The following is a 26,268-nucleotide window of genomic DNA, read 5'->3' as shown; positions in this document are numbered from 1 at the left end:
TTACGAATTTTGCATTTTTCGAAATTCAATTTCAGATTGTAGTTTGTTGCCCGTTCCATAACTATGGCGTCGTGATCCTCGAGTGTTTCACCTGCAATAAGAATGTCATTTATGATTGCAGATGCACCTTTGATTCCCAATATCATGTTGTCCATGATCTTCTGATAGATTTCTGGTGCAGATTTTATGCCGAAGGGTAGGCGGAGCCAACGATATCTTCTATCAGTGTGTTAAATGTTGTCAAATACGATGACTTCCCGTCGAGCTGAATCTGCAAAAATCCAGATTTGGCGTCCAATACCGAGAATAACTTTGCTTTCGGTATGTCTGATATGACATCTTCAATAGTCTTCATAGGGTGATGCTCCCTTTTTATGGCACGATCCAAATCTCTTGGGTCTATACAGATGCAAATCTTTTCTCCCTTTACACTCACTACCATTGAGCAGAGACATATAATAGAGGGACCGCTGACTCATTCGGGGCGTTTCTAGACTTTTCACTTTAAGTTGGGTACTTTAATTCCGAATGGAAAATAATGTTCCGATTTTCGCAGCGCCCTCACCGGGAGGCATAGAAACTATAAACAGTATGGCGTTTGATCATAGAATGGGTAGTAAACATCGCTACAACTCAAATTTTAAGCAAAATTTTCTCGTGGCATTAATCGTAGGGGGATGTGTAACTTTCGTTTTCATGACGACAAAGAATTGAGAACAAATTTATCTACAGTAAATAGATTGAATCGATCTTCTAACCCCGACTCGAGTTGCATTTGTTCATGATGGCTTGTCTTCTTTACAACCTCTACACTAAGAAATACACTGTAACATGTATTTTATAGTGAAGGATAAGAAGACCTTTTTTGACGAGGCCATTTGTTTGCAGTGTTGGTTTTGCACTGGCATGCATTATTTTATTAAGTGGTTATGTAGGTGCTAGATTTCATGCAGCTAGCTAGGTTAGTGTATTTACCGTATTTTTTTTTTTCATATATCGTTATATAAATATATCTGTATATATTCATTAAAATAAAAAAAAATTGGCTTAATTTAAACTTTTTTTTAAAAAATATCATATTGCCGTATATAAAATATATTATTTTACTTTTGATTTTTTATTATAACATATCTAAAAACACAAAATACACCATCTGAAACCAAGCATAGATTGTGACTTGTGGTCCATAATCAAGCAACTCACACATTTTATAATTTACTGCATTTTTAAAACATTGTTACAAGTGCCATTTTGCAAAAAAAAGTCAATTGAAAAAAAATTAACTAAAGTGATGCTCATCAAGAAAACCCCATCACAGTGCACTCGGTCTGATGCAACTTAAGTAATGCTAATGGTTTTAGGAGCCCTCTATTCATTGCACACCTTAGACTTATTATGTGGTACTTATATGCAGGAAGACTGACCTTCTGTTAGATCTACATTCTAATTAAAATGAAATAATTTGAAATTTACAGTATATTCATTGATATTAATCAATTCAAGCATTCTTAACATTTATTAAGCAAAAATAAAATTTAATAAATACTTTATTTACATGTATATAAAATCAGCCCTGCAAGCTGAAACAGTCAAAAGAATGTTTTGCCCATACAAATTAAAAACCCTGTATTTACTACAAATATATTATTTATATGTAACAAAGCTTTACACAATTTAAATCCTCTGAATGTAAAAAAAAAAAAAAGTAGGTGTTCAGAAAAGACAAAAATATGTATTGGTTGACTTTAAAGTTAGTTTTATTGTCACACATTTAGACCTTGCAGTAAATTCCAGTTTATATGCATCACATTGAAATTCGAAAAGTACATCACATACATGCTTTTCTTTTCCTCAGAATTTACAGTCCAAAGAGTGGAAAAATATTCAATTATTAAATTCTCGGAAGTCATAAAAAAACCTTTACAAATGTCCTGGAGTGAAAGATAGCTCAGATTTTACCATTAAAAGTTAAGGATATCAGTAATTCAGTTGCAGTATTGTTGGAAAGCCATTAAAAGTTAAGGATATCAGTAATTCAGTTGCAGTATTGTTGGAAAGCCACGCAACAGTAATGCGATACAAGCCAATGTTTGTTTCAGTCTCGTTTTGAGTTTGGCCATGTTTGATGCAGCAGCATGGTACAATTTTAAGCTTTGCAGCTTACGAAACTACTAGTACTATTTGTCGCCTTATTCATCTCACTTAAAACACCCTTATAAAGCAGGTCAAGGTCTTTTGGAAAGACAACAGGAAACTTCAGGATCTTGTAGAATCAATCAGTAGAGGTACCATAATATCTGAAAATATGAAAAAGCAAAATCAATGAATAAAAGAATTTAATAGCTCCATGAGATATACATGTAAAACCTGGGTTTAGGGCAATTGTCCATTATAAATATGTATATTTAAAAAAAACCCACACACACTACAAAAGCAGTTAAAAAAAAATTCTCCCCCTAAAACAAGGGCACTGCAAGGCGAAGCATCCCCTCACAAAGAGCATAATTATCTTTAAATCAAGGCATCATTCGACATCGATCCTTATGCAAATTTAGATGTTAACAGTTACATGTAGCAGGGTGATATATTTTTTTAGATTGATTTTTTTTTAAATCATTGTGACATAATAGAAAGAAAATTGCCTCTTACTTAATAGATTTATGGTGGTGGGAATAAAGTCCCACATTAAAATAAGCATTCTGCATTTCCACTGCTGGCAAGCTGTATCTTTTGCTGAGGAAAGTGATTCATACCTGGAGATTACATGAAGAACCAATTTTCATAAAATTGAATAATGAGTACATGTTTACATGATGTAAAAAATTAACATGCTGATTATTCATTCTTGGCTATACGAACATTCAATCACATGACAGACTAGTAACATAAAACCATTCTACATTTATGATAAAATAATACATCCCATGACTATCATCAGGTCTTATGTTGAAAAACTCTCAGGACCCATAAGTGGGAAGGAATTTCAGTTTTTGGGACACAACCTATTTTAGAAATTTTGGTTGAGCCAAAAAAAAAGTTTGTCTGACTTTAATTTAATATCTTTTTAGGAGACACATTAAAGTAACTGTAGTTTCTAATGTTTAGGCTTTGTATACATTCTTACATGTAACATGTAGTATCGGGGGGAGGGGGGGCTTTCTCCTTTTCGAAACATACCCTTTTAAACAAACTTTTACTGTTGAAAATATCCACTGAAAGCTGCCCCCCTTCTCCATGAAATAGGATTTTCGAGTTCTGACAATTTTACTTTTTTTTTGTTTGTCCAAGATTTTCAGATATACACCCCCCCCCTTAAAAAAATGATATTTAACTACGTGCCTGTATACTGGCAAAATTATTTTTCCCTTGCTCCCCGGTTCTTACGAGCCTGAGTCTACAATTATCATGATGATATAAAGGAACAAAATTTTAACTCAAATTATTGTATCGATGTGACCATTACTTGCATGTAAACATCTGATGATCTAAAAGTTCTACGTTTTTTTTTAAATTATCGTTAGAGCTGGAAAAATACATCTAAGATATCACCTTATGTAAATAGTAATTGATGTACAGGCTATATATAATAAAATATAGAATAAATTCGCAATATTTACCCCAAAGGCTGTGAAGACAACACAGCAGCTCTTATGACAGGAAGTCTTTCTATGCCTCCCGGTGGGGGCGCTGCGAAAACAGGAAGATAATTTGGCGCGAAAATGAGTCAGCGGTCCCTCTATTATATGTCTCTGCATTGAGCTGATCCACTCGGTTGGCCTGTCCACTTTCGTGATGTATCCATAAGTTTTCATCTCCACAGCTTATTAATTGCCCTGGGCTTAATTGCTGCTCCCAAGTTTCTAATTTGAGCAGATGTGAGTATGTTAGTCCGTGCTCCAGTGTCTATCCTGCAGCGAACTTCCTGATCTTTGACACCGAGATGAACATCCCATCTGTCATCCTGAGCAGACTTGACGGAAGTACACATACTAATGGTAAGTAGTTCTTCTTCCTCTGACTCTGTATCTCCCTGTACTGTGCTGCCTTTGATCTGTTTCAGCCGACGACGACACACTTTCTTCCAGTGGTTTCGCTGTTTACAGTAACTGCAAATGGTTCTTATTGCTGGGCACTTTCCACGTTCGTGTTCCAGGCCGCAACTTGAACAATTTGGATTGTCACTTGGTTTAGAGGCTTTTGGTTTTCCAGTTTTAACAGTTTTGTTGCGTGACACATTGGTCTTGGTGGGGTGTTTCTTTTGTGAATGAGAGTCTATTTTCAACATTTCCAATCCTCTCATTAATTTGACTTGTGCTTGTGACAGTTCAAACTGTTGTCCAATTTCTATGACTTTCTTAAGTGTGATATCCTGGCCTTGTTCTAACAACCTCACTTGCACTTTCTTATGTCTGACGCCACTAATGATCAAGTCAACCAAAACATCATCATTATCCGCGTAATCACAGTCCATAGCTAAGATTTTGAGATCCTTAACAAAGTTATCAAAAGTTTCGGCCTCTGAACCTTACCATTCGCTTGTTTTTCTTGGGGCGAACGTAGTTTTCTAATTTCTCCAGAATTTTCTTTGGATCATCTTCATCATCATTTTCAAACACAAAAGTTTTGTACACTTCCCTACCTTCTTGTCCAATCCACATGCCGATCCATCCTGCCTCATGTTTGGCATCGGATTTCGCGAGTGGCCCTTTGAAGATGAAACCCACGTGTTGCTTGAACCGACAAAATTCCTGGTACAGATCCCCTGCTTGCCAGTCGAATCTAGGCTGATGGAACGGAAGCGTTGTCATTTTGAGTTTCTTCTGACACCATGTACTATTCTGGTAATATAAGGTATGAACAGACACCGTTGGTGTATTAAACTGAGTTTATTCCAGATTGTGACATTCAGACATGGCGGGTAAAATACAGAGATGGCAGGGGAAGATAACCCTATATCCGTTACTAGATAGGTCGTACCATTACTAGATAAGTCGTACAACAAACATAGATAGAAGTACATTACACAGCACAGGATCTAGCAAAACATTCAAGTATACTAAGCAATCCCAAGATTTGAATATTGTTTAACTAATTTCTGGTAGACATGAATTTTCCATTTTTATCGACAAGAGAAAAGAGGGAGGCTCAGAGGGGTTTGCCTAGGAAGAGAAAGCATCTCCTGTTGACCACTTTCACTCGCCCAATGTATTGATCAGGTAGACAGAACATTCCGTAGTAAAATTAAGCATTAAAGCAAAGGCCTAACATTGGAATGAAACATGGCAGCCAAAATAAGACCCAATGTTAGCTTAAATTTGCTAAGAAGGTCATTTTAATGGCCATTTAACTAACGAATAACTGATTATAAACGAGGTTGTTGAAATCCATGCAACATCAATTCATCTGTTAGAAGCCTGCCTCGGTTAAACCATTGATCATAATCAGAGCATGCTCTTGAGTATTGAGTAAGTTGGGAGATGTAAACACAATATACGGGTGATAGCGGAATAATACTACATAAATAAGGAAAGTTGACGATGGAAAAGCTGAAGGTTTCTCGTTTGCCATACATGTACAATTTACTTATTAGTTGGTCCTTATCGTCAATAATCAATAAAACATCCAGATATGAAACAGATATGGTAGATTCTGTGATGCCTTTTTTTCGAGTTCACGGGAATATATCGAGTCAACATATAAATGAAAAGAGTCAACAGTATCAAAAACATTTAACGTTATTAGTCACTCTCTATAATGACGACAATGAATAAACAATTCATATTGTGAATACTGGGTAAATATATAGTTTTTCAAACTTGCAAACTGTTAGACATAAGGAGAAAGCTTCTTATCATATCTATGTACAAAATAACTGAAAAGACAATGCACTTTAACTTCGAGTTTTTTTTTCGTTGCAAGATTTCTGTCCAGTGTACAATAGAGACACCAATAATGTGAACACAGTGCCCTGTAATATGTCGACTGACTGTCCAGATGAAGCATTCAAATCGAATGAGGTTTATAAATGTAAGTATCGACACATATTATATCGATCTACATCTCCATAGTTTTGAATGTACATTTTTTGTTTTCTGGACCAGTTATTACTCATGAATCTCTACATAGAAAAATATCAGTTGTACAATTCCGATTGTGTAAATAGATATACCTTTGAAAATTCTCTGACTATTGGCAGATCTTTCGGTTGTGATAAAGCTTTTATATTTACAGACTACGAGGTCCAGTCTCCAGATAATAAGTAAATAGAAACAACACTCTAAACTAGGTCTAAATGAAATAAACTTATTCAGAGTGTTATTGTTTTAAAGAAACATGAAAATAGAATCTATTGAAACAGACTAGAAGCAAAACGATAAATTATGATATATATTTTTAGACTTTTAAGTAGAAAATGACGAATATATCAAATATCTAAAATATTAAGAAATTGAGGACTTTCTATGATGTTTAAATGTATTCCTTATTTTCATCCCCCTATAATTGTATGCAATTTTAATGGTTTTTTGAAAACTTTTGTAGCATCTGTCCTTCGCTTACTTTCTTTGTCATTCTATGATTAGTAACTTTTCAGATCCAGTTTGTCTACAGGGCAGGTATGTATGACAGAAAATGGTAATTGAGGAAAACATACTAGTTTAGATTGATTAGATTGATTGATTGTATGTTGTTTGACGTCGCATTGGAAAATTTTATACTAATATAGAGACCTGTCAGTGAAGAGCTTCAAATTTACCCGGCACTCGGTGCCATCATGCATTGAGGGTTCTTTATCGTGCCAACGCTTTCCTTGACAGGATACCTCGGACCTTGTTTGAAATTCGCCTCTCCGTTAAGTCGAATGATGAGTGACGTGTTTAATTCAAATTGATGTGCTATTATTTTCATACCGAATTGTCTACATATTACTCCTTGTTGACGGCAAAGGGCCCACAGTGGGTGTGCCTGGTCGACAGGGCATCTGATCCCACCTCTGCTGATTCGGAGACCATGTTTATTCTGCACTGAATTTGTATTGTTTATTGGACATTTAAGCGTGGTTACTGCTCATTATCTTTATATATCACTAAAAGACATGTATTTTCTAAAGTATTCTTTGTTTTATGTTTTGTCAAAACCATCTTTAAAAAAAGGCAGCAAAGGCTATTGTCCGCCGGCAAACAAAATACTCGCAAAATTTATAAAATTCAAAAATGAACTTTGAGATTTATCTATGAAAATTATGAATGCCCAAATGAATGAAATATATGGAGATAACAAACAGTATTCAAGCTCAAAAGTCCATTAAACATTTCAAAATAGTTGCAGAGCAAACACGGACCTCCAAAACATCAGAGGTGGAATCGGGTGCCATGGAGGAGTGAGCATCTCCTGCTGACCGGTCACACCCGCCGTGTGCTAATTCAGTATGTAAATAATTGCCTAAAAATAAGTATGAAAAACGTCAGCCAGCATTTGACTCAATGATAAATTGTATTTGCTGACAAGGTCATTGTATCGACCGTAGAACTTACGAAATGATGACTTTAAACGAGACTGCTGATATTCTTTTTTCATAAACTTATTTGTCAATAACTTACCTCGTTCTAAAAATTGTACATACGTAGAACATGCTCCTAAATTGCGTATCGAATCAACTGAGAGATATAAACCTCGTATGCAGGTGATGAAGTTATATTGCTGTATAAATAAGGGATGTTGACGATTGAAAAGTTAATGTCATCACGTTTATCATAAAGCTTGGTTGTTAGATTACCATTAACGTCTTTTTCAAGTAAAATATCCAAATACAAAACAAATGTGTCAGACTCTGTGATATCTTTTATCTCAAGCTCACCGGGATATACCGTAGCGACATAAGAATGGAAATAACTTTTGTTAATTGAAAATACGTCGTCGATTTATCTAAATGTCGAATTGAAGGCCACAGCAAGTGTTTTTCTTCTTTTCACGTATAAGATTTTCGACAAATTCTGCTTCATATGAATACAAAAAAAGGTGTGCTAATAACGGAGAGCAATTGGTATCCATGGGAATTCCAATAGATTGTTGGAAGACCTGGTCTCCAAAAACGGCATAGATATTGTCAATCAGAAACTCAAGCATCTTTTTAATGTCAACTTCAGAGTACTTGTGTGTACAATCAGAATATTTTTTAACAAAAGAATTTTGCAAATGACCAATGACAAGGTAAGTAAATTTACGAGTTCCATTTCTATTGAAAAAGCTTGGATTTTAATTTATCGTGGGGAATGGTCATTATTTAACAAGCCAAAATAAAAACAAGAAAAAATCAACACAATTTAAGATTTATCTATGAAAATTATGAATGCCCAAATGAAAGATTATTCAACAAGCCAAAATAAAAACAAGAAAAAAATCAACACAATTGCTCTAAAAAATCTTGAATTAATCAGCAACAAAATCAAATGCAATCTGCAAGACCTTAATGATTTAAGGAGATACACAATGCCTTATTCCGTGCATAATTTAAGAGTTCCAATAATTGATGGACCTTTGTAAAATTTTTTGATGTCTGGTAATGATGCACACCTCCTCTGAATCAACTATATAAAGAAAATACCAGCTAAAACTTTATTTTTGTTAATTTTCGTCTAAAAAATACACAAGGATTTTCATTATTTGGAATCTGATGAAAACTCCTGGTAAAGTATGATGATTTTTTGTCTAAGAACATCTGACTTTAAATGAAGAATTTCCTGGAAAATTATCAGGAAAAAATACATCGGAGAGTATATGTACATCAGTATGTTACATTTTAAAATACATGTGATAAAAGAATAAGAAGGACTACATGAACAGTATGTTATGGTTCCAGCAGACAAGGCTTGTAACAATATTGTTTTTGCTTGTAGGGCTCGTTTTTATAAACTTTGTTTTTATTTCTATGCCTGGAAATCCAACTTATACTCACAATTCACTATTTAAGGATGTAATTCTTCAGAATCACATTTAAGTCTTCGATACTTTTAACATTCCAGTGAACTTGGGTCAGTTCGATCGGTAGATTTCAAAATATACGCGAGGAATTATCAAGTAATTTCGAGAGAGGGACCACTCGCGAAATAAAATTACTCGTTTATTTTATTGTGTTGAAATGCATGTAAAATCTCGAGATCAAACACCTACTAGCGAATTATTGTTCTCGCAATTTGACGTCTAAGGGCCATTTTGCGATAAAGAGTACTCGCGTAAAATAAGGAATCTACAGTAACTGCTGTAAAAGAAAAACTTCAGAGGATCAGGCTCAACACTTAAATATGTCAATTAACAATAGTTACTCCCATTTATACGTTGACTCGAAATATCCCCGTTAACTCGAAATAAAAAATACCACAAAGTCTGCTTCATCTGTTTCATAATTGGATGCTTTAAAGACTTTGGACGATAGGGCCAACTAACAACTAAATTGCATGACAAACGAGATTACTTCAGCTTTCAACTCTTCAGCTCGTCAGCTTCCCGTTGTCACCTGTAAATGGTGTTTACGTCTCTCACAGCATGCACAGAGTACAATAAATTTTTTTTTAAACTGAGGCAGACTTAAAGTTGATGCTACAGGGATTCTATGGTCATTATAATGACCTTGTTAGCAAATATAATCTAATCATTGGGTTGTATTTTGGTTGATGTGTTTCATACCAATTGTTAGAACTCAATAAAAAAGATTCAAGGGGTGTTACCAGTCGACAATGGGTGCTTACTGCTCATAGGCAGGCATCTGATTTCACTTCTAGAGTTTCCGGCCGGGTTCGTGTTTTATGCCCCATTTCCATATTTATGTTGTTTGTAGATTTTTTTTTTTAGATCGATCACTGTTCGTTATTTTGAACTTTTTCATACACAAATTCTGCAGAGCCCGGGGAACAACAAAGTTGAAATAAAATTGTTCAGATATGATACAGTAAAGCTCTGAAACTCTCTGAAACAAATTAAATATGATAATTGTCTTCTTACAGTCAATTTACAAATTTTGTTTCAAACTTGTGTGGAAAATTAAATTGTATATACATCTTCTGCTGACTACAGACTTTCTTGCCTCATTTTTAACTACATGTATGTACAATCCTCTTTTGTTGAATCTTTTAGATGTTGAGTTCCTTTTTCCTAAAATAGTGCTGTCTTTTTTCACCAATATTCGATTCTTTTTAGTAAATACATGTGAGTGTTTAATTTAATTTTTTTTGGTGCATATGTATGTTTTATGTGTGCTTATGTATGTTTAGATGTGTTTGGAGAAAAGAGTCGGTTAAAAGATCTTTTAGATTTATGTTTATGTTATGCATATTATAGTCAAACTCACCGTTCACGGTATCTCAGTCGGTAGAGAGCTCGCTCCGTGATCGGGAGGTCGTGAATTCGAATCTCGGTCGCGACTGACCTAGGTCGATAAAAAATGGGTAGCAACTGTTCCTTCGCCATGCTCTCGGCACTTTGAAGTGAAAGTTGTGGGATCTTCAGATGAGACCTTAAAAACCGAGCAAAATCAGTAAAAACAAATATTGGACCTCTTATTGGAAATTTAAGAAGGGTTTGGAGTAACAAATATATCCTAGTATGCCGTATTAAAATTAGATTTGCAAAACATAGATAATTTAAAATGGTTGAAGATGATATCAACTTTGTGATACATGTTATACATGTACTCATGATGCAAAAAAAAAAAAAAATAAAAATAAAAATAAAAAAAAAATAGCATGTTTTACTAAGATTGGGAAATCATCTCTGTTAGATGTGATAATAACTAATGAAAATGATAAATGTGGCAAAGTGTGTAATTTTGGAACTGGAATTAGTGACTCTCACAATTTTATTTCTGTTCAGTAAATATTGAAATTCGAGAAGGAAAACAAGGAAAAGAAGTTTTAAAAATAATTCAATGTTGAACATTTCACTATGGAACTACAAGACAATTTATATTTACTATCTGAAAGTACTGATGTGATCAAAGCATATGAAAATTTTCGTAAATAAACTGGTTTAAGATGTAGCCAACAAACATGCATCCCGTAAAGAAAGAAAAGTCCTAACAAAACAAGTACCATATATGAACAAAGAACCTCGTAAGGCTATACAAGAAAAAAAATTAAATAAATATCAGTCAAGACGTTCAAACCAGAACTGGGAGAATTATAGGCATAAAAAAAACCTTGTACCTAAAATAAAGAACTAGTCTATCAATTAGTATTTCATTGAAAGATGTGCAGGAGGACCTAAATCAAAAGATTTCTGGCCAACTTCAAAGCATTTTAGCAAATATAGGAAGTCTCATACAGAAAGATGTAACTCTTTCAGAGAATAATAAACTTGTATATTATAAGAAAGAAAAAAGTCAGATTTTTTAATGAATTTTTTAATTAAATGTAGTTAAAGACATTGGAAACCCAGAAGATAGGGTTTATGAGGACCACCCAAGCATTAAAGCAATTAGAGTAAATACCTTCGATATAACACAACAGAGCACACTTTCTTTCTTGCTCATAAAGAAAGATTTCGTAGAAAATTAATGTGAAAAAAGCTACGGGTATAGATGGAATTTCTGCAAAACTTCTGTATATTGCCAATCCAGTTGTCATTAAACTTTAGACGAAAATTATTAATCTATCCCTGCAACATCAACCTTCGCTGATAAACTAGAAATTGCTCAGGTGACTCCATTACACAAGACGAATAATAGCTTAAAGAAGGGTTATTATATATGAAAGGGCAATAGAAACACAGTTAACTAATTTTTTTTAAATAATATCTTTAATAAATTTTTAGAAGACTTTCAGTCAGGGTTTGGATGTCAGTCAACTTTATTAAGATTAATTGAAGACTGGAAAATGCTTTGAATAACAATGAGGATACTGCAGTCCTTTTAATGGATCTTCCCAAGGTCTTTGGTTGCCCACCCCATGAACTACTTCATTGAAGCTTAAAGCATATGGCCTATCTAAATCAGGACATGATATGCTAAACAGCTATCTCTCACAAAGAAAACAATGTGTTAAATTAGGGCATCATGTTAGTGACATGTTAAACATCATTCAAGATGTCCCGCAAGGATCTATTCTTAGTCCCCTACTATTTAAATATCTATAATCGACTTGTTCTTCTTTGGAGATGAATGTAAACTTTACAATTATACGGATGATAACACATTATTGAAGTCTGAAAAATCTTTAGAACAGGTTTTAGCAGCTCTGGAAGATGACAGTAAATCTCTCATTAGATGGTTTTCTTCAAACAACATGCGGACTAACCCTGAAAAATTTCAGGCAATTTCTAATGGAAACAAAACACAAAGTAGAAACATAGTGTTTGATTTAGATGGAATCAAAATTCCCAGTGATGATGAGATTAAGCTACTAGGCATTACTAGTGACTTTGGATTATCTTTTGATATACATATTACAATATGTATAAAAAGGTAGCAAGGAAATGAATTGTTCTTGTTTGTTTGTTGTTTGACGTCCATCTCAAGTATTGTTCACTCATACTCAGACGCCACCACTTGCTCGTGGTAAGCTGCAAATTTTTACCTATACTCATCACTCAGGGCCATTGAGCAGTGAGGGATCTTTTCGTGCCAGCACGCAATGCGACACGGGACCTCGGTTTATGCGGTCTCATTCACGTCCCACAGTGGGATTCGAACTTGCGACGTAAGTATCAACTCCTTACTCCGCGACTCTAGAGCAAACGCTCTTACCACTGCACCACGCGGGCAACGCAATTAAATGTTCTTTAACGAATAGCAAAGCATTTAAATAAGTAAGGAAAACTTACAATATCTCACTCAATCATAATACATGTATTAAACGTCAGTTATTGTCCTTTAACATGACACTTCTGTACTGAGCAGAATACTCGGAAAATTGCAAAATATCAGGAAAGAGCATTAAGATTTATCGATGAAGATTATAAAAGTTAATCTCAAAGTTTAATACATAAATCTAAACTACCATCTCTTAAAACTAGAAGAATGCGTTTCATTGCTCTAGAAACATTTAAAATTATCCAAGGTTTAAGTCCAGTCTTTTAACAAGACCTATTTGCTTTAAAAAAATACTTCATACACTTTTAGATATACAAGTACTCCAGCGGTCCCGAGACCAAGAACAACAAGGCATGGAATAAAATCGTTCAGGTAAGAGGCAGCAAAGCTCTGGAACTCTGCGCCAAATGAAGTCAGGAAATTCTTCTCTTACAATCGATGTTCAAACTACATTTCATTTATAATGGTATGGCGAACTGAATTGTAAAATTGTAAATGCAGTTCTTGCAGACTTTTATGTCTCATGCCAAACGCCTTAACTTTTGCTGCTTCCTTTTTGCTGTTTTTAAGTTTATGATTTTACTTTATTTACAATATTAGTGCTGTCTTAACCCCCCTCTTTTATTTCATGCGTGCATGTCTTTCGTTATATATATATATATATATATATATATATATATATATATATATATATATATATATATATATATATATATATATATATATATATATATATATATATATATATATATATATATATATATATATATATGGGTGTGGGTGGGTGTTATTTTTTCTGATGTTGTGTCTTTTATTTGTGTTCTTTTTGTGTTTATAAGTATCTTATGTTTCTTGTGTTTTCTATGTGCTTCTGTTTATAAGTATATGTACGTGGAAGTTTAAGTACATGTACGTTTTGTCTTATATGTACGAGTATATGTACATTTTATGTGTGCTAAATATGTTTCTATGCTACCAGTTGGTGAAAGGCCTTTCAAGCTCAGGTTTTTTGTTAAATGTATATTATCCGACTAGAAATAAAATTTACTACTACTACTAATACTACTACTACTACTTTTGACCTTTAATACTGTTCATTATCTTCATATATTCCACACAAAATAGAAAGAAATTTTGTGTCCTTAGGTTCTTTATATGTTGACGGTGCGACCATTGTGGCGAGCGCAATTTTGTATATTATTAGAAAGCCTACCTATTCACTGTTAACCTAGTTCTTCCTCTTCGTTGATTATCGCGCGAATTCGTTTTGGGTGTCATATGAATTATGATTACTGAGTTTACTATGGAAAAATAAAAATCGGTATATATATATATATATATATATATATATATATATATATATATATATATATATATATATATATATATATATATAAATGTACATTATATGTGTCAAAACTATTAAGTTTATTTAAAAAATGTAGTATATATATATATATGACTGCCGTCATCAGAAAAGGGCCCTTAGGGTCAAAATTTCACAAATTGACCTTTTGGTAAATTTTGATAGCCTGACTCTTTCTGAATGCAAATATATATCAATTTTTCAAATATCTCACGTTTTCAGTATTTTATGAGCCTTTTAGTGAGGCCGTTTCAAAACAACTTTGACGTTATTTACTGAAAACGTATAATGACGTCGCATGCGTCAAACATTCTTTAAAAACTACATTTTTTAAATAAACTTAATAGTTTTGACACATATAAACTTGAGAATTTTTTTTCTTCCAAGCAAGTAGTATGTGATTATTCATGAGGGAAGTCGCATACTATTTTCATACTATATTAGAGCAGATTTAGTAGTCTTGTAAAGGGAGGGGTGGGGTCTAGACAGGATCGAGGAACGGTTTTTTATATGGTCGAAAAATTTATTCTTGTTGAATTCCTCACAGTGTATTCATTTTATAATTGATACTCTTGCTCATTTTATAAAAGATGTAATAAAAGATGTAAAGCACTTGTAATATTAAAATATAAAAAAAAAATCTATATATATTTCCCAGAGGGGCACCTCGTGCAATTAAAGCTGGGCATCCCCTCACAAAAGAGCACATCGATCCCGATATAAAAAAAAATATTTTCACAGAGGCACATAATGATGTCAAGGATTGTTTTAGGAACGTTTATTCAGTACATTAAAGTTTAAATTTTTTGTCAACTTCTTACTTTTTTAAGTAAATCACACTTAATCAAAAGCGGTTATAAATGTTTCTATACTTTTGTTTTATTTTGAGGCAGCTGTGCCCTCGACGCTACTGCTTTATCAATTGAACACATAAATTATCGTTCATCATTTCTTAAAAGGGCCGTTAATTATTATCATTTACATTATCATTTACGTATATATTGTATAATTTGATCAAAGAGATGCTTGTACTGCTCATATATATATATTCATACTATACAGACTTTTCTGAGCGAGATGAAATACGGTTGCATTACATTTTTTATGAAATCTATTGAAAATTGAAACCGAATATCTTGCGAGACTTAACAGGCCCGTAGAATGAAGGGGGGGGGGGGCAGAGGGGGCCTGCCCCCACTTTATCTGAGTATAGCAATAGATAAGGTTTTCCTTTTTTCTGCTTGTCAGATTATTTTAAGAAGTCCCCCCCAACCACCACACTCTTGAGTCAGTATAGGTATTTTTTTTGCTTGTCAGATTTTTGGAGGAAGCCCCCCCCCCCCAAAAAAAAAAACTTTTGAAACTGTAGCTACGGTCATGCTTGAATATATGTATTTAACATAATTTAGGTCCTCTGTTCATCTTCCTCTGTGGTATCAGCTAACCTGACACCTAAGCTTTCATATATTTCGGTGCGGATGAAATGTACATAAAATTATATTCTTAAACAAGAATTAAATATTACGTCCAACACACATGTTCATACTTTTTTGTATATGAGGCGATTCGGTTTAGCAATATCCCATTGAATGTTTGTAACTCTACCACTCTAACTTGACCTTCATAGGCGATTTAGTATCTGATTTTGTCTTGAAATCTAAAGATAAATTATACAAACCATTTCTCACTAGTTATTGTTTAAAAAAAATAACAATTTGTAAAAATCTCGAAATTAAAGAACATGGCTCTTATTTTTGCCTGTAACCACACCACTGAAATAGCAAATAATTTTTTCCTTTAAAATCAGAAAGATGTATGTGCTTGTTTAATCCTCTTCCTTCAGTATCCCCACATCAACGGAACTTTCAAAAAATTGTTGAGATATCCTGGGTATCGAGATATCAGAGCTGAGACTCCTAGATTTCCACACGAAATGTGACTAATTTATTACATACAAATGTACATGAATTCAGCAGTCAGCCAAAAAAAAAATGCTTTTGTGAACATATTTTGTGGTTATCAAAGTTTTGCCTGAATCTCCGGGGTTTTTTTCCGCTCGAAACATCACTAGTGTTAATTTCTTTTCACCTTTCTCAAAATGAAGATTTCTTGATTGTTTTTGTTGTCTTACGACTTGTGGTTGATATTTTTGAACATTTTCTTAACATTTTAATAAGACACCCATAACCACTTGTTAAGTAGTACTTATTCCTCTATCAGTGATTTATTCTCAGAAGATGTCGCCTCATCAACATTTATCAGAAGTTTGTAATTTCTTGACAGCCTAATCTATTGTTTAATCTGTTGTTCCTTAAGTTTCATAAATATTATTAATCCTAATATCACCGTCGATGTAATTGTTATTTTCTTCAACATTGATCATTATACTTCGGGAAAAATCCACATTAGCTGCATTTATTTCTTAAACATTTTGCAATTAATTTCAAGTCAGCTTTTATCGGAACAATTTAAGAAAATTCATACGATAGTATTTTTTATCAGACACTACTTTTTTTAAAATGTATTTATATGATCATTTCAAAATGTTTTTTTTTTAATCACAATTTATTTTTTGCAAAATTTCCGTGGCATCCTCCTCTTCCGTTTTTCCCTTTAACGTATTCTCTTGCTGTTAATTTAGCAAAGAATTATATATATATATATATAAGGGTCGTTTCACCCCCTCTCTCATTCGTTGTTTTAGTAGGAAAAAAAGAGATAGGTTCTCTTTTCTAGATTGAACTTTTACCGATTCATGCTTTTTCATTCGGAGTTTTTTTTCTTTGTTTTTCAATGATCTCTGACCCCCCCCCCCCTTCTCCCTCAAACACACATTTGGATATATATCGACGCTTCTCCCTGAGGTGGTCTGATCTGATATGATTAACTAGGAATCAAAATTAAAATGACTAAATACGAGGGCTGTTTGGAAATTATTGAGACATTGTATATACTCTTCTTTGTAATGAACGTCTTTAAGTGAATATTTGCATATACGTTTAACAAACACTAAGAATTTATAAAACCAGAAAATATTTTACAAATATTTTATTTCTTCTTTTCAATGGTATATTAATGTATCAATGGTAGGGGTACCCGGCGCAGTCACGAAATGAGTTATTGAAAATATGTAACACCAACGTTCAAACTCCCGGTGGACCTACAGTAAGAGCGAAAATAATTCAATTTATGTATATAATTTTCCAATTTTATTTTGACTTCATTTTGTGCAAGTTCATTAGAATTTCGATCAGATATACGGAGATCATAAATCAATTTAAGCGCGACATAGAAATCTGAGAACGACAACAAAATGGATTTTGACGTTAAGGCGGCGCAGCGAGCATGCATAAAATTTTGTGTAGCGTTAACTCTTTTCCAGACTAAACGACCTGCTAAAACAATAACAATGAGAAAAAAAACATGTCTAAAGGTTTGATTTTTTCATTGGTTTATATTTTTTTCTTACAAATAATTCAACCAGAGTAAAAACAAAAGCTCCGGATGACCATCAATTGTTACGGACTAAATAACGTTGATCCACGTTGCAGAAATCGGTACTGCACGATGCACTAGTCAACCCGTATATGACACGTCATGTTATTTATTTTACACTGGAGTAGCAAGAGTACACATTTTATTATTTTTTTTTAAAGAATCGTTTAAGAAAAGAGACATTTGATTTTTAGAAATTTATATGTGATAACAGAGAAAGAAATATAAACGCTTCCCGATTGTTTCACAAATGCGAAAACATCTCCGGCTGACTCGACGTTAAAATGACGTAGCGATGCTGATCCAGGTCGATAGACATATGCATGTTTATAATTTCACCGGAACTTGTCTAATTATCCTATAAATTAGAAATTTTGCACATTTATTTTATTTGTTCTTTATAAAATGTTGACGAATTTTCATGAATTTATCTCTATCCTTTATGGAGTAAAAGTAAACGTCTCAATAATTTCCGAACAGCCCTCGTACATTTTACACGAAGGTATTTTTTTTTCATGTATATGTGCATTGATCTCTCTCTCTCTCTCTCTCTGAAAAAATATACGTGTATGTAGAATACCATTTAATATTAAGACTTAGTCTACTGAATATGAGTCAAATTTAAACTTTTGCAAATTGCTCAGAAAACATATATACCGTATCTTTAGCCACGCATCATATATACACATCGCCATAAATCGTCGAAATTAACAATGCGTTCAATGTTGCGTTTAGCTTAATTATGTGATATCAAGTTAAATGCTTAAACAGAATAATTAAAATCTGCATGTAATAGTGTGTAATTATATTATTTATTAAAACTTTCCGCATCATATTTCATATGATTTAATGTTTTTCTTGTAACACCTGGAAATCCATTTTTATTTCTTGTTCACAAAACGTAGTCGACAGAAACTACTTCCGTGTTTACACTACCGCGACTTTGTGTGCATTGTGACGTCAAAAGATAAGGGCCCTTTTCTCATGACGGCAGTCATATATATATATATATATATATATATATATATATATATATATATATATATATATATATATATAAGCATGATTTTACATCATTAAGGTCTCAATTTTTCTTTTTTTTCTTTAGTTCTGTGCATGAAGGCGATTCCTCTTCTCTACCGTGGCATATTATAGGCGTTGCGTTGGGAACAGTTTTCCTCCTTGCCCTCATAGTGGTAGCTCTTCTGTGTTACAGAAAGAGACGAACACGTGAGCACAAGATTGATTATATAATTTCTTAAAGGACAGTTGAAGTTGAGAGAGGAAAGCAAACTTCAGAATAATTATTTAATTTCTCAATATATGAATGCATACAAACTTATATAACAGTTTTGTAACGTTATATTCATAAGTTTTCAATTTTAATTTTTTTTCTTTTTTTTTAATTTTTGTTAATCGTGGAACCTAATTTTTTTCTGACTTTAAACAATGTTTTCCTCATAAGTATATATTTCTTTTTTTTACAATCACATGATTATGTTTTTCATACAAGAAAGCTTTTGCTTCAACAGATAAATAGAAAACGAAGAGCAAAACATAAATATATTTCATCTCAGTATGTTTGATTTAAATTATTAAAAGGATTTTCATTGTAGAGAAAACCACAAATGGAAACCATGAACAGATTCCTTTATTATCTAGAGGTAAATTATTGATTTTAAAGTACATATGCAATTCAATGAAGCCAAATCATACAATTTCCAAATATTTCAATAACATTTTATCAATAACATATTTGTCTAGATATTCCATTCTACAAAACTTCTACCTTCCACGAGGCCAATAGTTTTCTCAAAGATGGTGGAAAAATTCTATGTTTGATAGGACAATGGGGTTCAGGGAAATCGACAACTGCTACAAAAGTTTATATGTCCCTTAGTGGAAGGAAACCCATTGTAATAGAAGACATATTGAAGTTTGATGTGAGTACTTGTCAGGAATCTGTCATCGTAGAGGAACCATTACCAATAGAGGACATTTCTGACGTAGAAAGAAATATCCGTGTAGAAAAAATCATTTCATTATGCAAACATATACTGAAAGCAAATCAAACATTTATGATTATCACTTCAACTGAGGAAGCTTGGGAAACAATTGCAGATGAAGTCAAGAATTGTGACGTTGATGAAAATGTATATCGCTGTATTGATCTTAATTGGAAGAATTTATCAAAAGGAGATAGGATTCAAATCTTTCACACCATTTTCCAGTTTTACAATCCAGATAAACCATTCTCTAAAGTAGAAAGCATTGTTTCCAGAGTTAACATTTATAATTTGGGATTCCCGGAAATCTGCACACTGTTTTCTAAATGTAGTGAATTTCAAAAAGCAGATAGCGGTGTTGTATTCTTTAATAGACCACTGCGGAAGTTAAGTTTACGTCTGGAAAAAATGTGTCAAACTTCAAATGAAAAAGAGAAATTTCTCGTACTAGTATATATGAGTTTAAATGAAATGAAAATAGATATGGACAAATCGAACGACAAGCTTTGGGAAATATTCAGATCATGTGGTCTAAATACTGGCAGTGTACATCTAAAGTCAATTATACCATGGGAATTCATCGTGAAAGACGAACCCTCGGTCTATGTGCTACAACACGAAATTATTCAAAGAATAACACTCATAACATTTGGAAAGTTTTATTTCTCTGATTTACTTCGGTTTTCATCACGGAAAGATCTGGAAGGCTGGATAAAACACAAGACGAGAACATTCATAGTCAAAGAATTATGGGAAGAGGGTACTAAACAAGCATTCGAAATAGAACCTTTTCTTGAAATAAATGATGAGCAATGGATTGAATACCAGGAAAAAGTGGGAACGACAGTTCAAGAAAAATGTGAGAAAAGTGAATAAATAAAATAGAATAAAGTAATACTGACGTCTAAAATATTAATAATAGTTGGAGTGTAGAATGGGAAAGACAATTCAAGAAAAATGTGAGAAAAGTGAATAAATAATATAGCAAAAATTATACTGACATCTTAAATATTAATAATAGTTGGAGTGCAGAATGATTTTTCACTTGTTGGTAAACAATATCCAAGTGTAAAACAAGGTTACGGGGATTTAATCCACAGAAAACAACAATTTATAATTTAGGTAAAACAGTGAATAAATAATCCTTGACGCAAAGAAAACGATATGCCTTGAAGTGTTTATTCCCTACGCATTTATTTATTGTCATTTTCTATATATTACAATTAAATGTATTTACGCAATATTCTCTAGTTCCTATCGATGTTGGCTTGTGGTTTGCTATGATAATCCATATGGTAGTTGTTTTTATTCAGATATGATCTCGCAGTTTCATTTCGAAGTGGAAAACATATTGCAGTGTTAGTAGATCCAAAGCAATTATATATGAATGTAGATTATATTGATTTTTTTTTTTTTAAAATACATCATTGTTTTGATTTACCACAGGCAGAACCAGTAACACTGTGTTGAATTGAAAAATGTCATTTAATCAAAAAATGAGGAATGACGAATATAAAACTTGTATAAATAATGGGGGTCAGAAAGAACTAGAAAACTTTGACAAACAAAGAATATCTTCAAAAAGTATTATGCAATTATGTATTATGCAATCTGACCCCCAACAAACCTAACATAAAATTACAGGGAAATCAACTTCTCATTTTACTACAAAACACAACCTACCTGTCCACAAAAAAGGTGGATTGTCATAAAAAAATTATGCAATCTGACCCCTAACAAACATAACATAAATTTACAGGAAAATCAGGCAGGTGAAAACAATTGAAAGTTGAGGAGGTAGTTATGAGTTTTGATGGAGGGTAATGACAATTTGCACTGAAAATCTCCTAGTAAAATAATAAACAATGATCACATTGACGCAGCGGTGAGCAGCGACGCTTATTGGCTTATTTCTGTCGAATTAACTTTTAAGATGTTTTAGGTGTCAAGAAACCTTGCTAAATTAGTATGCTAGAATCTTAAGCTACATATTTTTATGCTATCGCTTGAAATGGTTGGGGTAAATTATGTTACTCATTTCCGTATGTCATTTTGTCATTCCGTCATAGTTTACAGGTTTTTTTTGCTCTGATTAAAGGTAATGAGCTGATTTTTAGCATGAGTGTTTATATTGAAGACTTACAGATCAAGTTTGACTTTCATGTCTATTGTCCAATATATAGAAAAAGTTACTTCGCCTAGATATAGACAATTTCTAATTATTGACTGTTTTCCCGACTGATTCTTGCTGTAGAAAATGAGTTGATTTTATGTATTTGTATTTACTAGTACATTGATAACTTACATTTTATGTTCAAATTTCATTTCGATTGAGCCATTTTAATAAAAGATATTCCTATTAGACTAAGAAAATTGCTAATTTTTTATTGTGTTTAATATTTTGTTTTTGCCGTGCTTGTAAACAGTGAGCTTTTTTGGGTTTCTCTCTGAATATTGATCACTTACAGATCAAAACCGATTAAGCCCGAATTTTATATCCTCGAAAGGTAATACCCTTATTCTTATACATTTTCCCAACATTTTCTCAACATTTTCCGAACATCTTTTTTCTACTGTGTTTGTAAATAATGTGATTTAAAATTAGAAATATCCACCAGTTTTTAACTATTACCACCAGAAAAGGAGACCTTTACTCGGCCCTCAGGGCCAATTCTACGCATCTACAGTTTTGTGTAGTATTGACAACTTATACAAGAAAACAAACACAGCAATATCATGTATCATGTTTTATTTCCACCTTTTTTCATTCTCCTTTGACTTTCACATATTTAGCACTATTGTTAGTCCCTGCTTTATAAACTTTAAAACATGCCATTAATGGAATATAGAAATAATTTTACAATGATAAACAACAGGTATGTTGATTGATGGTATGTTGTTTTACGTTCCATTCGAGAATTTTTCACTCATATGGTGACGTTACCATATACCGGTGAAGGGCTTCAAATTTAGAACCTTACTCGGCACTCAGGGCCATTGTGCAGTGAGGTGAGGGATCTTTATCGTGCCAAGGCCTGCCGTAACACGGGGCCTCGGTTTTCAAAGTTTCATTTGAGGACTCGCAACTTTCACTTCAACGTGCCGAGCGCTTGGCGATCTATTTTGCTAGCTATTTTTAATCGACATAGGCCAATCTCAGCCGAGATTCGAACTCACGACCTTCCAATCACGGAGCGAACGCTCTACCTACTGAGCTACCGTGACGGTATTACAACAGAAATGTGTTTGTACTAAAATATTTTATTCACTCTATCAAAATTATTGAAAAAAACTGAACGGAAATTGAAAAAAAAAATTCAATATTGTCAGGTGAAATATTCGAAATCACAAAATTTAACCAAAGTCAATACCATCGAAACGTACGACTTTTCAAAACTTTATACAACTATCCCCCGGTTAAATGAAAATCCAGACTTTTTGATATCATAAGCAGCTGCTTCTCAATAAAAATAAATTCCTCAAGGACAAGTGCGCCTAAGCAACAGACAATGGATTGGCCCATTTTCAGTGTAGTTTTAATACAGAATATATTACCGTATAAATGGAATTTTAGGGAAACGCAAATTTAGCAATTTGTCCTTAAAATTAAGATTTTTTTGCCGTGCTTGTAAACAGTGAGCTTTTTTGGGTTCCTCTCTGTATATTGATCACTTACAGATCAAGTCCGAATTTTATGTCCACGAAAGCTAATACCCTAAATCTTATATTCAACGTTTTCTGTACATCGTTTTTCTACTTTGTTTGTAGTTGATCACCAATTCTACTCATCTACTGTTAAGTGCGGTATTGACAACTTATACAAGAAAACAAACGCAGAATTATCATGTATTTTTGCTTTATTTCCACCCTTTGTCAATCTCCTTGGACTTTCACATATTTAGTGCTATTGTTGGACCTCGTTTTATAAACTTAAAACATGCTGTTAATTGAATATAAAAATAATTTTCCAATGCTAAACAACAGGTATGTTGAATGAGTGTATTTTGCTTTATTCAAGAATTTTTCACTCATAGAGTGACGTCACAAAATACCGGTGAAGGGCTTCAAATTTAGACCTTTACTCGGCACTCAGGGCTATTGATAATCTTGTCAAGGCCTGCCGTGACACGGGGCCTCGCTTTCAAGGTCTCATTCGAGAACCCGGAGTTTTCACTTCAAAGTGCCGAGCGCTTGGCGATCTATTTTGCTATCTATTTTTAATCGACTTAGGTCAATTACAGCTGAGATTCGAACTCACGACCTTCCGATCACGGAGCGAGCGCTCTACATACTGAACTACCGTGACGGTTTTACAACAGATATGTGTTTGTAATAATATATTTTATTCACCCTTTCAAAAATACGAAAACAATTTAATAGAAATTGAAGGAAAAAAATCCAACATTGTCACGTGAAATATTTGAAATCACAAAATTTTACCAAAATCAATAACATCGAAACGTACGACTTTTCAACACTTTATACAACCATTCCCCAGGTTAAATAAAAATCCAGCCTTTATGACATCATAAGCAGCTGCTTTTTCAATAAAAAATAAACCTCGTCAAGGACAAGTGCACCTTAGCAATTGACAATTGGCCCTTTTTCAGTGCCGTTTTAATACAGAATATATAACCAAATCCTTTTTAGATAAACACTGGTGGATATTTCTAATTTAAAATCACATGAAATATCACCTAAATTAGCATGGATTTCAAACAATTGGAGATTTTTAAATGTCTATGGATACCCCAAATCCGGAAAAGTCGTACGGAACTCATTTGACAGTAGCTGTGGCCTTCAATTTGACTTACAGATATATCGACGACGTATTTTTAATTAATAATAGTTACTTCCATTTATATGTCGACTCAATATATCCCAGAGAGCTTGAAATGAAAGATTCAACATTGTATGACACATCTGTTTCATATTTGCATATTTTACTAGAAAAACACGTTAATGGTAATCTTACAACAAAAAGGAAGTAGACAAAGATACTCGAAATGACTTAAACTTTTCTATCGTCATTATGTAGCAAAATATCCTAATCACCTGCATATGGAGTTTATGTTTCACATTTGATTCGATGCGCAAGAGCATGTTATGTACGAACAATTTTTATTACGAGGCAATCTATTCCTTAACATATTAAAAACAAAGCCGAGAATCAATATTGTTCCTACCATTTGAGTTGGTAACGTAATGTAAGCTCATCGGATATGTGATTTTAATGATGTCTTAATATATATAACTAATATTCATCAGTTACAAAAGTAACTGAATATATACAAAAAAATCAAAATAGATAGATTTGTGCCGTACTAAATGCTATCTAAATGGTGTGTGACTGTTATGATCGGTAGGTTTGGTGATATAAGCAATTAATATTCCGTAAATTCATAGTCTTTTTAGGTTTATCGGATATTTGCTTATCGTATAAGCAATTTCCTTTACATCTCTGTCCGGTGCACCTTTATAACGTCTTAACAAATAATTGTTGTATCCGATTTTCTTAACATCTTTTGTTAAGTTTATCGAATAGATTTCATAAATGACGATGATTTCATATCCAATTAAGCATTTGTTTGATATGAAACCTATGAATCAACACCTTTTCAATTGTACCAGGTTAGGGGCGTCATATATAGAATGCAAGATCTGTTTTTAAATACTAGGCAGTTGTGTTATCAAACGGTAAAACTCTGTATACTTTTTAAAATGGGTAAATACATGTATGAAATTTTGTACTTGTGCATCAGTATATGGTTTAATTGAATTTTGTACTGATTAATTTTTATGAAACCACAATGAGATTTCACGTACTCTCCCTGACAAAAAATACTGTGGTTAAATATAGTTTATAAAAGATAAAAGTTTTCACTATAGTAAATCAAAGTTTTAACTATAGTAAATCATAGTATTTTTACAAGATGGATTTCAGATTGCTATATTTTGAGTTTTCCAATTCCTACATGCACATTTGTTTTTATATTAATTGGAAATATTACTTCTATATTCATGTATTGTTTCCATATTTTACATTATTGTTATTGAATATAAGAGTTTTAAGGCTTTGAAGTCCATAAGAAATAAGTTATAAAGTAAAGATCCATGGATCAAAGTATCAAAATACGTACTATAGTTTACCATAGTTAACTACGGTAAACTATGGTTAACTATTATAGTACATTTCTGTCAGGGCTGCATCAAAGCCTTTTCTGAAAGTTAGAGGTATATATATATATAGATTCAAGCTGGTGCAATTTGTGTTATTTGGGGACAAGAGAAATTATTTCAAATCAAAAACTTTTAAAATTGGCCAAATTATGCGTGATTATATACAAAAGCTGATGAGTATTTTTGTTCAAATTGACCTATTTAAGACGATAAAAAAGATTACATGAAATCAATAAGTTCTAACTACAGTTCATGATATTGAGTAACTTAGCCAAAACATCATGATTTACAATAATGAACTTGTAATTTATTTAGTTTGACTTACCACTATGTTATTTGTTAAAAGAACACACTATGAAGTGAAAGAATTAAGTTAAATACGTCACATTTTTGAAAACCAGCTTGGTATACTAATGCCCTGT

At 32.9% G+C, this 26,268-nt stretch overlaps 2 protein-coding genes and 1 long non-coding RNA gene across 4 annotated transcripts in view; all 3 read left to right on the top strand.

Moving 5' to 3' along the window:
• Positions 1-16,630, top strand: part of LOC133186758 (proline-rich transmembrane protein 1-like) — a 304,313-nt gene extending 287,683 nt beyond the window's left edge. Inside the window, exon 5 of the transcript XR_009721088.1 lies at positions 16,618-16,630. The gene's annotated coding sequence lies outside the window, so the exon portion shown is untranslated. The remainder of the gene's footprint in view (positions 1-16,617) is intronic.
• Positions 1-26,268, top strand: part of LOC133186759 (uncharacterized) — a 217,682-nt gene that overhangs the window by 72,835 nt on the left and 118,579 nt on the right. The gene's annotated exons all lie outside the window — the stretch shown is intronic.
• Positions 18,773-26,268, top strand: part of LOC133186761 (uncharacterized) — a 63,014-nt gene continuing 55,518 nt past the window's right edge. The window contains exons 1-2 of the long non-coding RNA XR_009721089.1: positions 18,773-18,890; positions 19,277-19,324. This is a non-coding gene — a long non-coding RNA (uncharacterized LOC133186761). The remainder of the gene's footprint in view (positions 18,891-19,276; positions 19,325-26,268) is intronic.

This window comes from Saccostrea echinata, unplaced genomic scaffold (assembly GCF_033153115.1).
Source record: "Saccostrea echinata isolate AGI-Se365-2 ecotype Australia unplaced genomic scaffold, CSIRO_AGI_Sech_v1 ptg000014l, whole genome shotgun sequence".
NCBI lineage: Eukaryota > Metazoa > Mollusca > Bivalvia > Ostreida > Ostreidae > Saccostrea > Saccostrea echinata.
This window is presented reverse-complemented; position numbering and strand designations above follow the sequence as displayed.